The sequence below is a fragment of the Chiloscyllium plagiosum genome, unplaced genomic scaffold (genome assembly GCF_037043375.1).
Source record: "Chiloscyllium plagiosum isolate Xiang-an unplaced genomic scaffold, Cpla_swu_hap1 HiC_scaffold_35, whole genome shotgun sequence".
Taxonomy (NCBI): domain Eukaryota; kingdom Metazoa; phylum Chordata; class Chondrichthyes; order Orectolobiformes; family Hemiscylliidae; genus Chiloscyllium; species Chiloscyllium plagiosum.
In genome coordinates this window covers 44293581-44318403 of record NW_028270173.1, presented here as the reverse complement: position 1 = coordinate 44318403, position 24823 = coordinate 44293581, and the positions used below count along the sequence as shown (strand labels likewise).

Here is a 24823-nt window from a genome sequence, read left to right as displayed (position 1 = left end):
AATGTGCCATAGATGTCATGAGCATTTGTGCAGAGGGTAATAGTGGTAGAATGCTTCTTGGACTGGAGATCTGTGACTGGTGGAGTGCCTCGGGGGTCGGTGCTGGGCTAATTGATGTTTGTCATTTATATCAAGATTTGGATGAGAATGTACAAGGCACAATTAATAAGTTTGCAGATGTCATTAAAATAGAAGGTACTGTGGACAGTAGGGAAGGTTCCCATAAATTGCACACCTGGAGTACTGCATGCAGTCCTGGTCTCCACATTTGAGGAAGGACATTCTGGCTATTGAGGGAGTGCAGCGTAGGTTCACGAGGTCAATTCCTGGAATGGCGGGATTACCTTACACTGAAAGACTGAAGCGACTGGACTTGTATACCCTTGAGTTTAGAAGACTGAGAGGGTATCTGAATTTGATTTTAGATTACTTACAGTGTGGAAACAGGCTCTTCGGCCCAACAAGTCCACACCAACCAGCCGAAGCGCAACCCACCCATACCCCTACATTTACCCCTTACCTAACACTAGCCCTGTTGGACTGTATGACTCTGAAAGCAGACAGAAGCTGATGGTCCTGGAACAGAAGCTCAGGCAGAGTGTTATTGCTCTGCCATCATCTTGGAAAATTCTGTGCGCCCTCTCCAGTACAATCACATCTCTCCTATAATGTGGATCCAATACTGTATAAAATGCTTCCGCTGCGGCTTAATGAATACTTTTTTTAGAATTCCAGCACGAACGTTTTCCTGCTCTTAAATTCTGTACCTCAGCTAATAAAGGCAAGTATCCCATTTAGAGTCAGAGAGTCACAGAGATATACAGCATGGAAACAGATCCTTTGGTCCAACCCATCCATGCCGAGCAGATATCCCAACCCAATCTAGTCCAACCAGCCAGTACCCCGACCATATCCCTCCAAACCCATCCTATTCATATACCCATCCAAATGCCGTTTAAATGTTGCAATTGTACCAGTCTCTGCCAATTCCTCTGGCAGCTCATTCCATACACGTACCACCCTCTGCATGAAAATGTTGCCCCTTAGGTCTCTTTTATATCTGTCCCCACTCACCCTAAACCTATGCCCTCTAGTTCTGGACTCCCTGACCTCAGTGTAAAGACTTTGCCTATTTATCCTATCCATGCCCCTCATAATTTTGTAATCCTCTATAAGGTCACCCCTCAGTCTCCGACGCTCCATGGAAAACAGCCCCAGCCTGTTCACCCTCTCCCTGTCGCTCAAATGCTCCGAACCTAGCAACATCCTTGAAAATCTTTTCTGAAACCTTTCAAATTTCACAACACCTTTCTGATTGGAAGGAGACCAGAATTGCATGCAATATTCCAACGGTGGCCTAACCAATGTCCTGTACAGTCATAACATGACCTCCCAACTCCTGTACTCAATATTCTGACCAATAAAGGAAAGCATACCAAACGCCTTCCTCACTATCTTATCTACCTGCGCCTCCACTTTCAAGGAGCTATGTACCTGCACTCCAAGGTCTCTTTCTTCAGCAACACTCCCTAGAACCTTGACATTAAGTGTAGAAGTCGTGACAAGATTTGCGTTCCCAAAATGCAGCACCTTGCATTTATCTGAATTAAACTCAATCTGCCACTTCTCAGCCCATTGGCCCATCTGGTCCAGATCCTGTTGTAATCTGAGGTAACCCTCTTCGCTGTCCACTTCACCTCCAATTCTGGTGCCATCTGCAAACTTACTAACTGTACCTCTTATGCTCGCATCCAAATCATTTATGTAAATGACAAAAAGTAGAGGACCCAGCACCGATCCTTGTGGCACTCCACAGGTCACAGGCCTCCAGACTGAAAAACAACCGTCCACCACCACACTCTGTCTTCTACCTTTGAGCCAATTCTGTTTCCAAATGGCTAGTTCTCCCTGTATTCCATGAGATCTAACCTTGCTAATCAGTCTCCCATTGGGAACCTTGTCGAACACTTTATTGAAGTCCATATAGATCACATCTTCTGATCTGCTCTCATCAATCTCCTTTGTTACTTCTTCAAAAAACTCAATCAAGTTTGTGAGACATGATTTCCCACGCAGAAAGCCATGTTGACTATCCCAAATCAGTCCTTACCTTTACAAATATATGCACATCCTGTCCCTCAGGGATCACTCCAACAACTTGCCCACCACAGAGGTCAGGCTCACCGGTCTATAGTTTCCTGGCTTATCTTTACCGCCCTTCTTAAACAGTGGTACCACGTTAACCAACCTCCAGTCTTCGGGCACCTCACCTGTGACTATCGATGATACAAATATCTCAGCAAGAGGCCAAGCAATCACTTCTCTAGCTTCCCACAGAGTTCTCAGGTACGCCTGATCAGGTTCTGGGGATTTATCCTCCTTTAACTGTTTCAAGACATCCAGCACTTCCTCCTCTGTAATCTGGACATTTTGAAAGATGTCACCATCGATTTCCCTACAGTCTATGTATTCCATATCCTTTTCCACAGTAAATACTGATGAAAAATATTAGATTAGATTACTTGCAGTGTGGAAACAGGTCCTTCAGCCCAACCAATCCACACCAACCCGCTGAAGCGCAACCCACCCAGACGCATTACCCTACATTTACCCCTTCACCTAACACTACAGGCAATTCAGCATGGCCAATTCACCTAACCTGACCATTTTTGGACTGTGGACGGAAACTGGAGGATCCAGAGGAAACACATGCAGATATGGGGAGAATATGCAAACTCCACACAGTCAGTCGCCTGAGGCGGGAATTGAACCCGGGTGTGGCACTGTGAGGCAGCAGGGCTAACCATTTTGTCACCGTGCCATCCAAATGGAAATATTCCTTGAGTATCTACCCCATTTTCTTTTGCTCCACACAAAGGCCGTCTTGCTGACCTTTGAAGGGTCCTATTCTCTCCCTAGTTCCCCTTTTGTCCTTAATATATTTGTAAAAACCCTTTGGATTCTCCTTAATTCTCTCCTGTCTATACCTGACATATGCTTCCTTCTTTTTCTTAACCAAACCCTCAATTTCTTTAGTTATCCAGCATTCCCTATACCTACCAGCCTTCCCTTTCACCCTGAGAGGAATATACTTTCTCTGGATTCTTGTTATCTCATTTCTGAATGCTTCCCATTTTCAAGCTGTCCCTTTACCTGTGAACATCTGCCTCCAATCAGCTTTCAAAAGTTCTTGCTTAATACCATCGAAATTGGCCTTTCTCCAGTTTAGAACAACTTTTCGATCTGGTCTATCCTTTTCCATCACTGTTTTAAAATGAATAGAATATGGTCGCTGGCCCCAAAATACTCCCCCACTGACACCTCAGTTAGCTGCTCTGCCTTATTTCCCAAAAGTAGTCAAGTTTTCCACCTTCTCTCGTAGGTATATCCACACACTGAATCAAAAATTAATCTTGTACGCACTTAAGAAATTCCTCTCCATCTAAAACTTTAAAACTATGGCAGTCCCAGTCGATGTTTGGAAAGTTAAAATCCCTACCATAACTACCCTATTATTCTTACAGATAGCGGAGATCTCCTTACGAGTTTGTTTCTCAATTTCCCTCTGACTATTGGCGGGGCGGGGGGGGGGGGGGGGGGGGTCTATAATACAATCCCAATAAGATGATCATCCCTTTCTTATTTCTCAGTTCCACCCAAATAACTTCCCTGGATGTATTTCTGGGAATATCCTCCTTCTGCACAGCTATAATGCTATCACTTATCAAAAACACCAATCCCCCTCCTCTCTTGCCTCCCTTTCTATCCTTCCTGTAGCATTTGTATCCTGGAACATTAAGCTGCCAGTCCTGCCCATCCCTGAGCCAGGTTTCTGTAATTGCTATGATATCCCAGCCCCATGTTCCTAACAACGCCCTGAGTTCATCTGCCTTCCCCGTTAGGCCCCTTGCATTGAAATAAATGCAGTTTAATTCATTTGTCCTACCTTGTTCCTGCCTGCCCTGACTGTTTGACTCACTTCTGTTCTCAACTGTACCAGTCTCAGATTGATCTCTTGCCTCACTGCCTCCCTGGGTCCCACCCCCCACCTTACTAGTTCAAATCCTCCCAAGCAGTTGTAGCAAATTCCCCTGCCAGTATATTAGTCCCCTTCCAATTTAGGTGCAATCCGTCCTTCTTGTACAGGTCACATGTACCCTAAAAGAGATTCCAAAGATCCAAAAATGTGAATCCTTCTCCCATACACCAGCTCCCGAGCCATGCATTCTTCTGCTTTTCCCCCTATTCATGCCCTCACTAGCTCATAGCACTGGGAGTAATCCAGATATTACTACCCTTGAGGACCTCCTTTTGTAACTTTCTGCCTAACTCTCTGTCATCTCCCTTCAGAATCTCAAACTTTTCCCTTCCTATATCGTTGGTTCCAATGTGGACAATGACGTCTTGCTGGCCCCTCTCCCCCGTGAGAACATTCTACACCCTCTCTGAAGCATCCTTGATCCTGGCACCAGGGAAACAACACACCATTCTGTTTTTTCTCTGCTGGCCACAGAAACTTCTGTCTGTACCTCCGACTACAGCATCCCCTGACACAATTGATCTCTTGGAAGCTGACGTACCAATCGTTGCATTAGAGCCAGTCTCAATACCAGAAACTTGGCTGTTCGTGCTACGTTCCCCTGAGAATCTATCATCCCCTTCATTTTCCAAAACAGCATATCTGTTTGAAATGGGTATGTCCACTAATGACTCCTGCCCTAGGTGCCTACCTCTCTTATCCTGCTGGTGGTAACCCATCAATGTGACTTTATCTGAGACTTTGCCCCCTTGCTAATACTGCCAACCATCACATACTGTTGCAAACTTCTCATCCCTTCTGTCTCTCCCTTCAACTGATCCACTCGAACTGATAAATGCAAATCTTATGGCAGGTATAATCTGCAGTAACCCTTAAACTCTCTTTAAACTCTCACATCTGACAATAAGTACATATCACTGCAAACGCTATTTTTGCTCCTTCACAATCTACAGACCCAGAAAATAACATCCTCTTATTCCTCGACAAAACACTGCAGCAGTTTAAAATATAAGCTATAGCTATTAATTTAAGTTTGATCAAGAGACCTCTCTCCAAAAATATATAATCAAGAAAGAACCCACTGTGCTCACTAATGCAGCCTTTCTCTTGGACACACTTAAGTTAATTGTTGTTTTATCTGATTATGTTGTGAACTTCGTGCAAACTGGTTCCTCCAAGATTAGATGTGAAATTCACCGTTTGTTAATTTTCCCAGATGCACTCCGAAGTCCAGCGGCACATGAATTCAAAAACAGCAAAGGCAGTAACTGTGCAGGTTCTCTCTCTCTCTCCTGCACTGTCCTCACTATGTGCTTCCTTTGTCTGTTTTTCTCCCTTTTAAAACTGCTGCTGTTTTGATTTTTTTTTCCAAAGTTCCAAAACAATGCTGCCTCTTAACTATTTTAGCTAATTATCATGGGTGAAACTTTTCCCACCAATGCAACAAATTAAGGACTTCGCTCCAGTACAAAGCTGCCAGTGCTTCTGCAGATTACAAACTCTTCTGGAGCTCTCTTGAGCAATTGAATGTAAGTGTGAAAGTAAATGATTATCAGTGATAGTTAAAGACAATAAACCATGGGATGGAAGAGGTGGATCTGATTTCTGGAGTAAGATTTATAAGGGCATGAGATTTGGAAAGTGCAAATATGTCTTGCTGACAAATTTCTTTCTTTCTGCAACTGATTCCTCATTGTGTTCATTGACCAGGTGCGGCAGATAGCAAAATATCGCAAAACCAAAATGGCGGTGGCCACAATGAAGAGTTATAACCATGATATGATCATGGTGGTACAGATCAAATGGTGTTCTGTAGTTTGCTCACTGTTAACTCACAATGCACATAGCTCAATCAGACCAATTGTTTACACAGCAGTAAGATACAAAGGGGCGAACTGACAAAGAACATTCATTGACATTTCAATGGGTGGAAGAAATGATAGAATCCCTTCCCATGTGCAGAGCAGGTAAATGGCTTTTCAGCAGTGTGAACCCGGTACGATGTCAGGAGTTTGGAGAGAGAGAGACACACATACCCTGACAAAGTGAAGACAAAGCTGTACTACCTGGTGTTTTCATGAACTGAATATGATGTTGAGATGTCAAAGTCAGCAACATTGAACTTGGCAGCATCTCATGAGGTCATCCGGGGACTTACCTGGACTAGCCTTGGAATTTCTGTAGCTACAAAAGGAAGTCAGAAGCTGAGATTCTGTGAAGAGTTACTCAATGCCTGACTCAAAAAATCACGAAACTTAACTCACAAGTGCAATAGGATACTCTCCACAAACCTGGATGAATACAACTCCACAATCATCCTGCAGGACAAAATAACCCATTTGATCAAAACGCCATTCAGTACCTAAGCTTATAATTAATACATCTCCGGTGCACAGTGGCACACGAGCATCTAAAAGGTACAGTGTCACAACATGACAATGTGTGGGAATCTCAAGAGCAGTGAGGACAGGCCAGAAAAAAACCTCCTAAGCAGTGAAACACCAGTGGTCCAAGTCCATGACCATCAGAAAAGTTAGAGAAAGGAAAACACCTCGACCCTTCTCATCTAGGATTGGTGCTACTTCAGTTTCCTGAAATGCTTGGCAGCCTCTGTCTCGTGAGAGTTTTTGCAGACTAGAGATGGGAATAATTCAAACTGGCAGCAGACTTTCTGTTTGACTCAGTCTGCATATAACTGATGAGACCTGCTAAATTCAAATGGCAAGTATTTAAAATCATGTTAATCTTTATCCCAGATTTACAAAAACAAAGGGGGAGCTCCATTAAAACAGAAAATTCTCCCAGGTTTATCTGCAAGAGAAGAAACTAACCACAATGGAATTTCAGAGACATTTGGAGAGATGCTGAGAAATACACCACTTTATGCTAAGCATGCACATGTTCTTTATTTTGTATGCTGGAGGACATTTACATTGTTGACACTCTCCTTTGAATATCCAACTGTGGGCCATTGAGCTATATAGAGTCAAATATATTTGATTAAGCAGCTTTATTTATTAATTTAGCAATGTGACCAGGCTGGAGTTTAGTTCCATCAGCAGAAACAAAACCCAACTGTCAGAATGCGGTTCAGTTGTGGATGTGAATACCAGCAGTGAAAAAAGCAAGGTCCATCCCCTGCAATCAGTTGTGAATTTGCTGGTGTTTAAGCAGGTTGGATGACTGAGTGAATCCTTTCCCACATACGGAGCAAGTGAATGGTGTCTCCCCAGTGTGTACTCGCTGGTGCGTCTTCAAGTTCGATAAACGTGCAAAGGTTTTCACACAGCCAGAGCATTTGAAAGGTCTCTCATTGGTGTGAACTCGCTGGTGGGTCAGCAGGTGGAAGGACAGAGGGAATTCCTTCCCACAAATCGAACACGTGAATGGCTTCTCCCCAGTGTGAACCCGCTGGTTAGTTAGGAGGTTCGAAGACTGAGTGAATCCTTTCCCACAAATAAAGCAGTTTAACGGCCTCTCTCCGGTATGGACTCGCTGATGCTTCAGAAGGTTGGATGAACGGGTAAATGTCTTCACACAATCAGAACAACTGTATGGCTTCTCCCCGGTGTGAACTTGTTGGTGTGTCAGCAGGTGAGAGGATTGGGCGAATCCTTTCTCACACACGGAGCAGGTGAATGGCCTCTTGCCAGTGTGAAGCTGCTGGTGTTTCAGCAGGTTAGATGATTCTCGAAAACGCTTCCCACATTGCGAGCAGCTGAACGGCCTCTCCCCAGTGTGACTACGTAGATGTGTCCCTACTGAGATGGGTAGTTGAATCCCTTCCCACAGTCCCCACATTTCCATGGTCGCTCCATGGTCTGGGCGGCTCTGTGACTCTCTAGGTTGGATGATGAGTTGAAGTTTTGTCCACACAAAGTACAAATGTACACTTGCTCCTGCTGAAAATGTTAAAATGTTTATTCAGGAATGATAACTAGTCGAAGTTCTTTTCACAGTCAATGCATTGGAACATTTTCTGTCAGGTGTCTGGATCTTGGTGTTATCCCAGTCACATCGATGCTTGAAATGTTTTGAACAGGCAAATGGAGCAAATGTATCTCCTTTCACATTCAAATGCCGAGAATAACCAGGATCTGTTTGTTGTCATGCAATACTGTCAAATCTGGATATGACATTGTGTTATGAGTTTTCTGATCTCAGCTTTTCTTCCAATGTCCCTGTGAAAAGAGGTTAAAAATAATCACTACTCAAGGTACAAAACAGAATTTCAGAACAGGCATGTTTAGTTTCTATGGAACATTCTTTCCCCTATTGTTTCCTCAAAACTGTAAGCACTCATCCTATACATTTTCTTTTGTCCCTTTGGACAGATTTCATTCTGTCACACTTCTTCAAAATTTCTCTCCTCTCTGTTTTTGTCCTCTTCTGGCTGAGTTCAATTCTCCGACCCCAGTTGCAAAGTGACAACAAAGTCAACGAGTCAATGGTCACTCGTGTCTTGAAACCCAGACTGCTCCCTCTCCCATCATACAAGTTGGCTGCCATTTTTATGACCCTGCCCTGGTAACAAGAGACCCTGCTGACTCAAACCTGTCTCAATGGTCAAATGTGGGTTTCTGGCTTCCTTCATGCAACTCCAGGTGAATTTCAGTTTTTTCCTATTCACATTTTCCTCCTTATTCCTTCTCAAATATCCTGCACTTCTCTCCTCTAATCTTGGCACAATTAAGTAAAAGGAACAGTAAATCCTGCGCCTGAACCATTTTCAAAAGGGTGGATGAGAAAGAATCATATCCATACAGCAGATCCTTTCTTCCCTTGATTTCGTGGAGCATTTTATATTGTATTTATAAGTGATAACTTTTTTTTTAAATTCAAAGGTAAAATCAGAAACAACATACTTTAAATTGGAGGAAATGGAGAGAGCAGGAATTTCAGGAAAGACCATGTGGGAGGTCCAAGAATGGATCGAGAGTTCAACATAAAACAAACAATGAACTTTCACAGCTGACCGATTGTGACATTACAAGCATCTCTGGGAATCGGAGCTCTGTCCAAGAAAACCAAACAAACAGCTGTCCTTGCAGAGACCTCAGTTTCAGAACAGCTCACAGCCGGGACAATCATGATTTCATTGATCAGTGAGTATTTGTTCTGAAGATTTAAAAAACTTATAAATCTTAAATTCCTTTGTTTAATCTATAATAGACTCTGATGTTTTACTGAGATCTGTGTTTTGTTTTCTTTAAATATAAAACATAGGTATGAAGTTATCCGAGAGCAGTGCTTTTCGAGCAATAAGATGGTGGTACTGTCTGGATCTGTAAATAAAGGTACACAGATGGCCTTTAGTAAATAAACATGCTCTTCCTGTTTGATGTGTGAGGTTATCGAGAATTTCAATATTTCTGATGATTGCGCCTGTAAGAGGTGTGTTTGGTTGTGAATCCATTGGGTCATATGGATCAGGTGGAGCAGCAGTTAGAGGCAATGAGGATGTGATGGATTGAAGTTCAGGAAGGTAGAAAACTGCAATTACAGTCAAATGGATGCGTTAACTATAGGACAGGTAGGAGAGGCAGACAGAAAGTGCAGGAGTCTCCTGTGGCTATCTGCATCTCAAACAAGTGTGCTGTTGGAAAATGTAGGGTGTGATGGACTATCAGGAGAATGTAGCTCTGGCAGCCAACTTTCTGGGACTAAACCTAGCCATACCGTGACGAGAGATATGTCCAGTTCCAAGCAATTAATTGTGATAGAGACTCTCTCTCTTTCTGGGAGCACAGACAGACATTTCTGTGACCGACAGCGAGACATCAAAATGGTCTGTAGCTGCCCTGGTCAAGGATGTCTTGGAGAGGGTGCAGTACATTCTCAAAGGGAAGAGTGACATTGTACATTGTACCAATGATATCAGAAGAGAAGGGAGATGGTTTTGCGGACAGAATATAGGATATTGAGCAGAAGATTGGAAAATAGGTCCTCTCGCGTAGTAATATATAGATTTCTCCCTGTGATAGGTGCGAGTGAGAGTAGGAAGAAGATATTAGAGCAGATGAACGTGTGAGTGAAGAGCTGGTGCAGTGGGCAGCGAGTCACATTTTTGGATCATTGGAATCGTGTCTGAGGCAGAAACGGCCTTATGAGAAGGTTGGTTCGCAGCTTAATCAGAAGGGGACCGGTATCCTGGTGGGTAGATTGCTAATGCTACTTATGAGTTTGAAACCAGTAAAGGCTGGGGAGATGGGGCAATAAATAGTGTGAAAAGAGGAATGACTGAGGCTGGTACAATTGAGAAGAGGATCAGGTCAAAGAGTCAAGGCAGGCAAGAGCAAGACAGAGATAAAAATAAGACTGATCAAATAAATTGCATTTATTTCAATATAAGAGGACTGACAGGTAAAGCTGATGAACCCGAGGCATGGTTGGAAACACGGCACAGGGATATCATAAGTATTACATAAACGTGTCTCAGGGAAGGACAGGACTGGCAGCTTAATGTTTCAGGTTCATGATGCTAGAGAAAGGAGAGATTGGACGTCAGAATGAAGGGGGTGTGGCATTTTTGTTCAGTTGAACTCAGGGAGGATATTCCTGGGATTACGTTCAATGAAGATATTTGGATGGAAACGAAAATAAGAAAAGGATTATTACCACATTGGAATTAAATATAGGCCCCTCAATAGTCAGCAGGAAATTGAGAAGCGGCTCAGTGACTCAGTGGTTAGCACTGCTGCCTCACAGTATTAGGGACCCGAGCTCGATTCCAGCCCGTGCAACTGTCTGTGTGTGGTGTTTGCATATTCTCCCTGTATCTGCGTGAGTTTCCTCCAGTTGCTCTGGTGTCCACCCCTAATCTAAAGATGTGCAGGTTAGGTAAATTGGCCATGTTAAATTACCCATAGTGTTCAGGGATGCATAGGTTAGGTGCATGAGGAAGGAGTAAATGTAGGAGAATGGGTCTGGGTGGGATACTGTGCGGAGGGTCGGTGTTGACTTGTTGGGCCGAAGGGCCCGTTTCCGCACAGTCGGGATCCTAATTGCTGATCAAGCAAATTTGTGAGGGGTTATCAGTTATCTCTCAGAATAAGAGGATTATAATGGTAGGGGATTTTAACGTTCCAAGCATAGACTGGGACTGATATAGTGTTAAGGGCTTAGATGAATTAGAACTTATCAATTGTCTACAAGAAGATTTTCTGATTAAATATGTCGATGAACCTCCGAAAGAAGGAGCAAAACATGACCTTCTCTTCAGAAGTAAAGCAAGGCAGTTGACTGAGGTGTCAATGGGAGTGCAAGTTGGGGCCAGTGATTATAATTCTGTTACTTTTAAAAGAATAGAAATAATCTAAAAGTTAAGATTCTAAATTGAAGTAATGCAAATTTTGATGGAATTAGGCAAGTCATTTCAAAAGTTGATAAGGAGAAGCTATTCATGGGTAAAGGGGCTGTTGGAAAGTGGGAGACCTTCAAAAATGAGATAAAGAATTAAGGGCTAGGTAATCGAAAATGGAGGATGGAGGAGAAAAGTTGCAGCCATAAGAGCTGCGACTTTGTTGAGGTATTTTCAGTGTTGAAATGAATTTCCTCATATTCTAGGAGCAGTAATTACTTTTTTATATGCTGTTGTATTGTATTGGAAGTTTGGGGGAAAAAACGATCAAAACAACAGCAGTTCAGAAAGGAAAAACACAGAAAAGGGCAGTGAATCAAATGGTGAAAGAAACTGACACTGCTGTCTAACCCAGCAGTAACCTGCACAGCTGCTTACTTTGCTGTCTCGTTTCAAGCATCTTCAGATATTGGAGTGCTTCTAAGAAAAACAAACAGACAGCAAAATACACATATGACCTTTGAGAAACCAGTGTGTGGGAGCTCACAGCAGGGGAGCAGCTAAGTGTCTTTTTAAAAACTGTACCCACACTATTTCTTTGGTAAATCCACAATAGCGAGTAGGTGTTTACTTTTTGATTACTTCGTTAAAACTTTAAGAATATAAAAACTTCGGTATTAAGGTTGGAGTTGTGTTTTTAGAGCAGTAAGACAGTGCTAGGTTCTGGGGGTGTATATTGTTAATATGGAAAGATGGTTTTTTTTGCAGGATTGATGTGCTCTTCCTGTCGGATGTGAGAGATTAGGGAGAGTTTCCATGCTACTGATGATTATGTCTGCAGGAAGTGTATTTCGTTGTGAATCCTGTCATATTGCATGGATCGATTGGAGCAGCAGTTAGAGGCAATGAGAAATTTGCAGGAGCGAGGGGGTGTGATGGATGGCAATTGCAGAGAGGGAGATAAACCGATGATACATTCAGGATGATGGATTACCTCGAGGAAAGGTCAGAGAAGGAGACAGGTAGTGGAAGAGTCACCTGTAGCCATCCTCATCTTAAACGAGTATGCGGTTCTGGAAAATGTAGGGTCTGATTGACTCTCAGGCGAATGTCGTACTGACAGCCAGGTTTCTGGTACTGAGACTGGCTCTAATGTAATGAGGATTATGCCAGATTCCAAGTGACCGATTGTGATAGAGGATTCTTTATTCGAGGCACAGACAGACGATTCTGTCGCTGACAGCTAAATATCGGAGTGATGTGTTGTCTCTATAGAGACAGGATCAAAGATATCTCAGAGAGGGTGTAGAATTTCCTCAAAGGTCAACAGGACCAGGATAAGGTCTGGAACTAATGTCTTAGGAAGTGAAAAGAATGAGATTCTGAGGAGAGATTATCAGAGTTTAGGTTGAATAGTAAAAAGCAGGCTTTCGAGGATAGTCATATTTGGATTACTCCAAGTGCCATGAGCTAGTCATGGTAGGAATAGGAGGATAGAGTAGATGAATGCGTGGATGAGGAGTTGATACAGGGAGAAGGATTCACATTTTTTCTCATTTGAATGTCTTCTTTTGTAGAAATGGCCTGTGCAAGAAGTACGGAATGCATCTGCATTGGAAGAGGCCGAATATACTGGCGGGAAGATTTGCTGAAGCTTTTTGCGTAGAAATACATAGGTCTGTGGGGGAGGGGGTGGGGGTAGGGGACCCATGGGGATAATGAGGAAATTGATGAGTCTGAAACTAGAACAGTTGGGAAAAAGAGTAAATCAAACAGACAGGGCAATCAAGAATAAAAAAGAAATGAGGTAGGACTGACAAATTAAACATCATTTATTTCATTGTAGGAGGTCTAGTAAAGCAGAAGCACAGAGATGAGGAACATGGGATTTGGAATATCATAGCAGTTCCAGAGATGTGGCTCAGGGATGGATCAGATTGCAGTTTAATGTTCCAGAGTATAGATTTTATAGGAAGGATAGTAAGGGGGACAAGAAAGGAAGGGGGAGTGGTGCTTTTGATTAAGGGCAACATTATGTCTGTACTTAGGGAAGATATTCCTGGGACTATGTCCAGGGAAGTTATTTTAGAAATGGGAAATAAGAAAGGGATGATCACCTTACTGGGATTGTACTTTCGATCCCCCATAGTCAGTCAGAAATTCAGTAAAAAAGCTGTAAGGAGATTTCAGTTGTTTGTATGAATCACAGGATTATGGGAGGGGATTTTGACTTTCCAAACAAGAAACTTTTCTGATTCAGTGTATGGATGTACCTACTACAGAAGGCACAAAACCCTACCTCTTCTTGGGAAATAAGGCAGGGCAGGCGAATTGCACAGCACAGAACCAGATAAGTTAATTGTTGTTTTAAGTCTGTCCAAGAGAAAGGCTGCAGTAGTGGATGCAGTGGATTCTTCCATGATTATATGTTTTTTGGAGATACGTCTCTTGATTAAACTTAAAATATAAGCCATAGCTATTAATTTAACCTTGGGCAGTGTTTGTAGAGGAATAAGACGGTGTTATTTTCTGCGTCTGTAGATTGTGAAGGAGCAAAGATGGCCTTTGCAGTGATATGTACTTCTTGTCAGATGTGGGTGTTAAAAGAGTGTTTAAGGGTTACTGCGGATTATATCTGCCAAAAATGCTGTTGGATGCGAATCTTATCAGATCGAGTGGATCGGTTGGAGAGACAAATAGAAGCGATGAGGAATTTGCAACAGCAACAGTATGCGATGGACATCAGTTCCAGTCACATAGATGGGTTAACTTCAGGAAGTGTCAGGGAGGTAGGCAGCTACAGCAGGAGTCTTTTGTGGGTATACCCATTCCAAACAGGTATGCTATTTTGGAAAATGTAGGGGGTGATGGATTCTCAGGGGAATGTAGCATAAACAGCCAAGTTTCTGGTATTGAGACTGGCTCTAATGCAATGAGGGGTACATCAGCTTCCAAGAGATCAATCATGTTCGGGGATTCTGTAGTCAGTGGTACAGACAGACGTTTCTGTGGCCAGCAGAGAAAAAATCAGAATGGTGTGTTGATCCCCTTGTGCCAGGATCAAAGATGTCTCAGAGAGGGTGAAGAATGTTCTCACGGGGGAGAAGGGCCAGCAGGAGGTCATTGTCCACATTGGAACCAACGACATTGGAAGGGAAAAGGTTGAGACTCTGAAGGGAGATTACACAGAGTTACGTAGAAATTTAAAAAGGAGGTCGTCAAGGGAAGTGATATCTGGATTACTCCCAGTGCTACGAGCTAGCGAGGGCAGGAATAGGAGGATAGAGCAGATAAATGCATGGCTCAGCAGCTGGTGTGTGGGAGAAGGATTCACATTTTTGGATCATTGGAATCTCTTTTGGGGTAGAAGTGACCTGTACAAGAAGAATGGATTGCACCTAAATTGGAAGGGCACTAATATACTTGCAGGGGAATTTGCTCCAACTGCTTGGGAGGATTTGAGCTAGTAAGGTGGGATGGGACCCAGAGAGATACTGAGGCAAGAGGTCAATCAGAGACGGGTACAGCTGAGAACAGAAGTGAGTCAAACAGTCAGGGCAGGCAGGGACAAGGTAGGACCAATGAATTAAACTGCATTTATTTCAATGCAAGGGGCCTAACAGGGAAGGCAGATGAACTCAGGGCATGGTTAGGAACATGGGACTGGGGTATCATAGCAATTACGGAAGCATGGTTCAGGGATGGGCAGGACTGGCAGGTGAATGTTCCAGGATACAAATGCTACAGGAAGGATAGAAAGGGAGGCAAAAGAGGAGGGGGAGTGGCATTTTTGATAAGGGATAGCATTACAGCTATGCGAAGGGAGGATATTCCCGGAAATACATCCAGGGACGTTATTTGGGTGGAACTGAGAAATGAGAAAGGGATGATCACCTTATTTAGATTGTATTATAGACCCCCCCCCCAATAGTCAGAGGGAAACTGAGAAACAAACTTGGAAGGAAATCTCAGCTTTTAGATTGAGAGGAATTTCTTAAGTGCGTACAAGACAGTTTTCTGATTCAGTATGTGGATGTACCTACTAGAGAAGGTGCAAAACTTGACCTAATCTTGGGAAATAAGGCAGGGCAGGTGACTGAGGAGTCAGTGGGGGAGCACTTTGGGGCCAGCGACCATAATTTTATTCATTTTAAAATAGTGATGGAAAAGGATGGACCAGATCGAAAAGTTGAAGTTCTAAATTGGAGAAAGGCCAATTTTGATGGTATTAGGCAAGAACTTTTGAAAGCTGATTGGAGGCAGATGTTCGCTGGTAAAGGGACAGCTTGAAAATTGGAAGCCTTCAGAAATGAGATAACAAGAATTCAGAGAAAGTATATTCCTGTCAGGGTGAAAGGGAAGGCTGGTAGGTATAGGGAATGCTGGATGATTAAAGATATTGAGGGTTTGGTTAAGAAAAAGAGGATGTACATATATCTGGAAAGGCAAGGACTGATTTGGGACAGTCAACATGGATTTGTGCATGGGAAATCATGTCTCACAAACTTTATTGAGTTTTTTGAAGAAGTAACAAAGATTGAGGAGGGCAGAGCAGTAGATGTGATCTATATGGATTTCAGCATGGCGTTCAACAAGGTTCCCCATGGGAGACTGATTAGCAAGGTTAGATCTCATGGAATACAGGGGGAACTAGCCATTTGGATACAGAACTGGCTCAAAAGGGAGAAGACAGAGGGTGGTGGTGGAGGGTTGTTTTTCAGACTGGAGGCCTGTGACCAGTGGAGTGCCACAATGATTGGTACTGGGCTCTCTACTTTTTGTCATTTACATAAATGATTTGGATGCGAGCATAAGAGGTACAGTTAGGAAGTTTGCAGATGACACCAAAATTGGAGGTGTAGTGGACAGTGAAGAGGGTTACCTCAGATTACAACAGGATCTGGACCAGATGGACCAATGGGCTGGGAAGTGGCAGATGGAGTTTAATTCAGATAAATGCGAGGTGCTGCATTTTGGGAACGCAAATCTTAGCAGGACTTATACACTTAATTGTCAGGTCCTAGGGAGTGTTACTGAACAAAGAGATCTTGGAGTGCAGGTTCATAGCTCCTTGAAAGTGGAGTCGCAGGTAGATAGGATAGTGAAGAAGGCGTTTGGTCTGCTTTCCTTTATTGGTCAGAGTATTCAGTACAGGAGTTGGGAGGTCATGTTGCGGCTGCACAAGACATTGGTTAGGTCACTGTTGGAATATTGCATGCAATTCTGTTCTCCTTCCTATCGGAAAGATGTTGTGAAACTTGAAAGGGTTCAGAAAATATTTACAAGGATTTTGCCAGGGTTGGAGGATCTGAGCTACAGGGAGAGGCTGAACAGGCTGGGGCTGTTTTCCCTGGAGCGTCGGAGGCTGAGGGGTGACCTTATAGAGGTTTACAAAATTATGAGGGGCATGGATAGGATAAATAGGCAAAGTCTTTGTCCTGGGGTCAGGGAGTTCAGAACTGGAGGGCATATATTTCATTTGTCACACTGTTGCTCACTTAATGTTAAAAAATCACGCACCTACCTGAGTAAGGAGCAGTGCTCCAAAAGCATGCACTTTCAAATAAACCTGTACGACCATAACAAGGTGTTGCGTGGTTTTTAACTTTGTCCACCCCAGTCCAACATCACCATCTCTACATCATGGCTCACTTAATTAAATTGTATCATAGACAAAATTAAATAAACTTTTCTTTTCTTTTACTTAAGTAATGAACACAGATTCCAAATAGCAAAGGCCCCAAAGTTCCTCCTTGCAGGACTCCCTTTATCATAGCCTGCCTACTCCGAAATGCCCATTTATCTCTAATTTCAGCTTTTGTCTGGTAACTAATTCTTGACCCTTTCTAACACAAGGAGCCGTAAACTTTTTGTATAACCCTTTTCTGTGACAAGCTATCAAAATATGTTTGACGTCTTTTAATACACCATTTGCTAGTCTCACAGGGTCTGAACAGATTACCAAGATATAATCGAAAAGGGTAAGAGAAGTGTGCAGGCAGAAAGGCTTTACTTAGAACCAAACTCTCAGAAAAAAAATCAGTTAGTGTTAATGTGTAATATAATGCAATCAGAAACCAGCTTAAATAATGGAAAATAGGGTTTTTAAATGAGAGAACGGCTTAAAAAAATGAAGCACCAAGGGAAGTTTACTGGGAAATACAGAAAAATCATAATTGCACATCATGGAACTACACAGTTCAGGTCGTTAAAGGTTGTTTGGTATCAACAACAAATTTGGAGGTTTTGAAGAAATTATAGAAAGTAACAAGGATTCAGGCACTTCATAAACAAATACTTAACAGGTTATAAGGCTTCAACTGCTAAAATTGACAATTTGCTTAATAATAGATGAGTTTTCAACGTCAATATGAGGCGATTTGTTTGAAAGGAAGATGAACAAAAAGGGTATTAATGGCCAATATTTACCAGGTGTGGCTAGTAATTTGTGAAATTTGATTATAATAAGTAGAAGAAGGAAGTCCACAGGATAAATACTGTACACAGGATGAGGGCCAGGAGGTTGGACCATTGGAGAAAGGACATGAAGTACAAAGATGAAAGGCAGGAAAATGTGGGTAAAATCAAACACTGAATTGGTATCAAACATTCCCCTTAAAGTGATCATGAATTGTTGAAGAAATCCAAAGATGGGGGAGTCAAACAATAGTGCACAAAAAGATCGAAGTAATGGTGTAGTTTAACTAAGAAAAAAATGAAGATTGATGTTGCTGTTTCAACACAATGCTCACGAATGGAGAGATCTCCAAACTGTAATGGGCGCATAGCAGCACTTGGCTATCTCATTTTCTTCTTACAAAGAAAGGAGAAACATCTCTCCTTTTATATTCCACTCCCTTTGCAATAACGCGAAACATTTGCCGTCTGTCTGACTTGGTGAACTTGGATTCTACTTTATTCTGTAATTTATGCATGAGGACTCCCAGATGCATCTGTTTTGAAACTTGCTGCAGTTTTTCTCCACTTAAGTAACATTCAGCTCCTCTTTTCTTCCTGCCAAACCTCACATTTCCAGACATTACATTCCATCTAACAATTTTTTGCCCACTCTCTTAGCCTGTATAAATGCCTCTCCACAACTTTTACATTCTCACCATATTACTTCCTACCTATTTTTTCTTACACGCAAATTAGCTATGGCACATTCATTATCCTCAGCCAAGTCATTGTTATATATCATCATAAACTATGTGCCCCCACCCACTCCATGAGATGCAGTTTGCTATTGTGATCAGGCACCATTTGTCCAAATTTGGAAGAGGCCGAGTGTTATACTCACTGGACTATTAGTTTAAAGATTGAGATAATGTTCTGAGCCTGGTTTGAATACCACCAAGGCACACAGTGGAATTTGAATTTAGTGAAATCTGGAAGGATAGATTACTCCTATCAGTGTCTTCTTTCCTTTTTTAATCCTTTCCTTCACCCATATCGACTTAATGTGCACCAATCCAGGATTATTCCTTGCTACCGGACTTATTCCATTTTGTACGGAACATACTACCTTACTCCCTGTTCTTTCATGCATGCTTTTGCATAAAAGTCACATACATCTGAAGATTTAATTTCCATTGTTGATCTATTCGCAATAACAATGATTACCTTTCAGATTCTGTTTCTTCACATTATCCTGAGATTGTCATCGTCCTTCAGCAGAATCTCATTCTTTGTCCGACACACTATATACACACCTGTATAGGGCTAAGAGTGAGAGAGAAAAACTATATCGTTAATAAGTATTAAATGGAGATTTCTATTTTCACAGCAAGAAAATTCCCAATTTCATCGTTTGCAACAGAGGTGTTAGAATTGGAACATTTGTGAAAGGATTCATAAATGAACAAGTATCAGACAGATAATAATAAGGAATAGGGCAAACAGACCCAGGCAAAGTTATGTTTAAAGAATTCCTGACTGGGTGATCAATTTTGTAAAAAGGGAATGCATCTGTTTCTTCTATTTGTTCGAAACAAGATCAAAACTTGGATAATTGGACATCTACGCATGATAAGTTGGTGTGAAGAGTCTGTATTCAGGAAAGTTTTCAAACCAGCCAGTCAAGAAATGAAACGGTTGAATAAATGATGGATAAGTTGTACTCAACACTCCAGTGGTGAACCATGAGAAGTACCGTCCTGAATCTTGCACTGGGTAACAACAATGCCTGAGTGAACTTGCTTAATTACAGAAAAAGGTAACCATAAAATTACGAAATCGAAAATGCATAACAACTTCTGCGGGTGGGGAAAACACCTTTGGGGGCTGATCACAATAAATTCGACGCTTTTGAAGAGCCAACCAGTAATCGCAAGTTCAATACCCACAATGCTCTGCGATTGAGTAAGTACTCTGTCCAAACCTTTGAATTCGATGGTGCCGAAAGCGCGCATGCTCACCAGGACGGGCAGCGGGGCATTCTGGATGCTCCTTTGTCTCGAACCAGATGCGGTGGACAGGAGAAAAGGGAGCGGGGACTGGCAGCGAGAGTATGGTGGAAGACCGATAGCGCCAAGTGAATGGTAACCTTGCTCCCTTTAAACCACAGACGCCAAATGGCCAGGCGGAGCAAATCTGATTCGGGCCCCGACACCAGCAATCAGCACCTCTTAACCAGCTCTCACGGCTATCCCCTCCCCCCAAAAACCGACCCGAGTCAACTTCCGAAACGCCCAATGCGCATGCTCGTCTCTGGACTTGCTTCCCCCGAGACGGCAGGATTTTTTGCTCCTGTGTTTTGCTGTCCTCCTGCTATTTATATTCTACAGCGTCTGGAATCGCAGAGGGCACCATTATCCTGCAACATTAAAACAAAACGGCCATACCCCGTCTTCTGTGCATGTGCACGCAGTTTTTGAATCTTCCTCACAATATCTCTCGTTGAAATTATTCCAGTTTGAAAGGTAAAACGGTCTAAGTTTCTGATTCAGTGCTCTTAGGAATCACCTCGGAAGATTGGAGCTCATTCAGGCGCCATGCAAATACTCCCAAGGAGCGAGGACATGGGCATTGTTTGGCCAGGATAAAAACTGAATGGTGCAACCGTCTGAATGGCTTCCTCTGCTTTTCCTTACAGTCGTGGTTTGTTTTAGTTAATGGGTTGTGGGTATTTCTATCAAGGCCATAACATGTTGGCCATCCTTAATTACGTTTGAGAAGGCAGGGTACGTTTCTCCTGTCTGTCTGACTCAGTTTTACAATGGACAGTGATTTCTTTTTGTTCACTGAACATATCTAATTTCAAGCAGGAATATTGTAAGTGTGAGGCGTCAGCTGATGAAAGCGGAATAGCCTCTTAACGCACATTTCCGATGATCGCACAGATAGATTGGGCACAGAGTCTCATATGGAAGATAAAGGGTTCTGCATAGAACTTGATATAGTCAGATTCAGAATATTCAGGGGATTCAGCAAGAGGAGAAATGAATACAGCCACTCATAATCCATGAGGGAACAAGGGAAAGTCAACCAAATGAGAATTATGTTTTAAATGCTGTGATGGGTTTGGATGTTGACACCGAGTAGAGGCAGGTTTGATTTGATTTGATTTGATTTATCATTGTCACATGTATTGGAGTACAGTTAAAAATGTTGGCTTACCTGCTTTACAGCCAGACCATTCTGTACAAATGCATGAGGATAACAACAGAATGCAGGATACGATGTTCCACCTGCTGAGATGGTGCAGAGAGAGATCAACACTAACACTAAAGAGGTCAATTCAAAAGTCCGGTAATGGCAGGGAAAAAGCTGTTTTTTCAATGCAAACAAATTTCATATAAATTCGATGTGTTCTGCCTGATAGAAGAACAAACAAAGATTAGTGTAGGAAGGGCCTTGATGATTTTTCTGCTTTTCCAAAGCATCAGGAAGTAAAGATGAAGTCAATGGATAGGAAAATGGTTTGCAAGATGGATTGAGCTGTGTTAACAAATCTATAATTTCTTTTGGTCTTGGGAAGAACAGTTGCTGTATCATGCTGGGATACAGACAAATAGAATGAGTGAGTGAATGGGAAGTGAATGTAGAGCTGAAAGTAAACAAGTTCAGCAAGTATATTCTGTACACAATTGAACTTCACTCTGTTATAACACTGATAACTTTTATGATTTCCTTTTTACAGGGCATTCGACCAAGAGCATTTACAGATGGGAAATTCAAACCAAGTATCATATGAAGATCTGGCAGCATCAATCAGTTCATTAGACCTCGAATGTCATCTACCTTTGGATGCGGAAGGAGATTAATTTTGCCTGTTCAGTTTGTGAGGAAAGAATTTCCTGAATAAATTTCACCAGAGAAGCACCAACACACACACACACGCAAGTGAGTCTATTCCAGTAGATTGCCTGTGAAATAACGTTTTATAATTTATGCAGCCTCAACAATAGCACTTACGATGCAGAATAGTTAATCAACTGTTTTGTGTGTCAACGAGATTCAATTGATTATCCAAGCGAGAGAGACGTAAGGATATATACACAATGGAGAAGCCTTGGAAATGTCGGGAATGTGGAAAGGATTCAATTATCCATCCAAAATGGAAAATCATCAACGTAGCAACACTGGAGAATGGGCATTCACCTGCTCTGTTTGTGGTAAAGGTTTCAGTTACCCATCTGAATTGAAAAATCAGCGATGCAGCCACACTGCGGAGAGGCCATTCACCTGCTCTGTATGTGGGAAAGGATTCGGTCAATTCGCGATCCTCCAGACACATCAGCGGGTTCACACTGATGAGAGACCATTCACTTGCATTCATTGTGGGAAGCGATTCAGACAGTCACCTCATCTAATTGCACACCAGAGAATTCACACAGGGGAAAGGCCATATACATGCCCTATGTGTGGGAAGAGATTCACCCATGTATCCCACCAGCTGACACTCCAGGGTGTACACACTGGGGAGCGGCCTTTTACCCGCCCTGTGTGTCAGAAGAGATTTACATGGTCATCTGAGCTTTTGACACATCAGCGGGTTCACACTGGAGAAAGGCTATTCATCTGCTTAGTGTGTGAGAAGGGATCGAATCGATCTTCTAATTTACAGAGACACCAGCAAGTTCACGTGAGATTGAAGGGGCTTGAATGTTCTATTATTGCTAGTGTTAATTATGCACAAGACTGAATCAGATGAATTCAATCCGTATTTGCTTTGTCTTCTGTTCATACTGGAATACTGGATCATTGGTTGCTTTCATTCTGAGAACATCAGTGTCCCTTTCGGAAGCACTGTTCAACAGAGAAACAAGTCAACAGGAGATTTATAAATGCATTTTTGAAAAATAAAAAGGGAACTAAAACTAATCCAATAAATTATGTACAAAGGAACTACATAATAGTGTTGTGAAATCTATATTCAAATCGAGAATTGACTCCAAGAAACAGCAAATAGTATTTAAAATAAAACGTCAGTGCTTATTTCAAAATAGAAAGTGCCCATTCTTAATACTTTGAACAGTAACAGGAAAATCAGATAAAGGTAACGCAGTAGATGTAACATGTTTATGTTTTTTAAAGGCCTTCAATCAGTGAGAATATAGTACATCCATGACGAAAGTCAGAGCATGTGGAGTCAAAGACCAGATTTAATTGACAGGAAGCTCTCTGTACAGCAGAATATTTTGTATACGGCAAATGATTTACCCATTCACTCAACCTATAAACACAATAGTGACATTTGACAGTAGGGGTTGATTCTGCTAGTAGTACTTCGATGAAACACATCCTGGACTCGACTATGATAATGAACTGTGCACAGGTTCTTGCATTCATACTGAATTTTACACATTGGCTCTCTGGCTCAAGATTCCATTTAATCATAGTACATAATTTCTGTTCACTTGATAAGAGAATTCAGTGGCTGTGCCAACATTCCCTGTGGAACAGAGTTTTCCCTGTCTTTACGGGAACCTCTTGGATTTTGTGAAGTCAATATGACCTTAGATTTATGGAGTGTATAATGGGAAACAACAGTTGAGGGATTTTACAGCAGATGGAGTCATACAGCAAGGGAACAGGTATTTCTGCCAAAGTTGTCTATACTGACCAGTTTTCCAAAACTGAACTAGTCCCATTTGATTGTATTTGGCCGATATCCCTCTAAAATATTCCTATCCATGTAGCTGCTGAAATGTCTTTTGAATTTTGTAATTGTACCCACCTCCACCACTTCCACTGGCAACTTGATCCATACACGCACCACCATGTGTGTGAAAATTTGTCCCTTAGGTCGCTTTTAAATCTTTACTAATCACATTAAACCTATGCCCTGTAGGTTTGGAGTTCCATACTGTGGTGAAAAGGCCTTGTCTATCCACCTTAGGTATGCTCCTCAATTTTATATAACTCTATACGATCACCTGTCGGTCTCCTACGCTCTTTGGAAAAAATTCCCAGCCTATTCAACCTCTGCTTATAATTCAAGATTTCCAGTCTCAGTAACATCCTTGTAAATCATTTTTTTTGCACACTGTCCAATTTAATAAAATCATTCCTACAGTACTCCAAATGTTGCCTCACCAATGTATTTTACAGCTGTAACATGACATCTCAATTCCTGGACTGAAGGCATGGATGCCAAGTGCCATCTTAACCAGTCTTTCTACCTTTTAGATTAGATTACATTACAGTGTAGAAACAGGCCCTTCGGCCCAACAGGTCCACACCGACCCGCCGAAGCGAAACCCACCCATACCCCTACATTTACCTTACCTAACACTACGGGCAATTTAGCATGGCCAATTCACCTGACCCTGCACATCTTTTTTGGACTGTGGGAGGAAACCGGAGCACCCGGAGGAAACCCACGCAGACATGGGGAGAACCTGTATCACCACTTCAAAGAAACTACGTCCAATGACCCCTAAGACTAATCTGACAACACTCCTCAGGGCCCTACCATTAAAAGCAAGTCCTGTCCGGTTTGTCTTCACAAAATGTAATGTCAGAAAGTTATATGCATTGAATTTCATCTGGTATTCCTCTGTCCACTGCTCTAGTTAGTCAAGATACTGTTATACTCTGAGATGATCTTCTTCATTGTCCACTACACTGCCAATTATGGTGCCATCCCCTAGTTTGCTAATCATGTCTCCTACATTCTCGTCAAAATCGATGGTACAATTGATGAACAACAATAAACCCAGCATTGATCCTTGTCGCACACTGCTGGACACAGGTCTCAAGTTGAAACAACAATCTTCACTCTGTCTCCTACCATCAAATCAAGTTTGTATCCAACTGGCTGTCTCTCCCTGGATCCTATGTGATCTCACCCTATTAATCAGTCTACCTTATTGGTATCTTGTCAAAAATGTCAGTAAAGCCCATGTAGAGAAAGTATATCACTGTGCCTTCATCTAGATACTCTGTCACCTCTTCAAAAGAATTAGTCAAATGTTTGAGAAATGATTTCCAACATACAAAGCTATGGTGACTGTTCCTAATTAGTCCTTGCCTTTCCA

General features: G+C 42.2%; 1 long non-coding RNA gene and 2 pseudogenes across 1 annotated transcript; 1 reads left to right on the top strand and 2 right to left on the bottom strand.

The window, feature by feature from the left end:
- Positions 1 to 7064: 7064 nt before the first annotated feature.
- On the bottom strand, positions 7065 to 7857 carry LOC148140740 (uncharacterized; annotated as a pseudogene).
- Positions 7858 to 7897: 40 nt separating this feature from the next.
- On the bottom strand, positions 7898 to 19851 carry LOC148140739 (uncharacterized). Its single transcript, XR_015753076.1, has 3 exons — positions 19720 to 19851; positions 18963 to 19061; positions 7898 to 8220 (listed from the first exon to the last, which is right to left on the bottom strand). It is a non-coding gene; the product is annotated as an uncharacterized LOC148140739 (long non-coding RNA).
- A 1975-nt stretch (positions 19852 to 21826) lies between these two features.
- Positions 21827 to 22564, top strand: LOC148140738 (uncharacterized; annotated as a pseudogene).
- The last annotated feature ends 2259 nt before the right edge of the window (positions 22565 to 24823 follow it).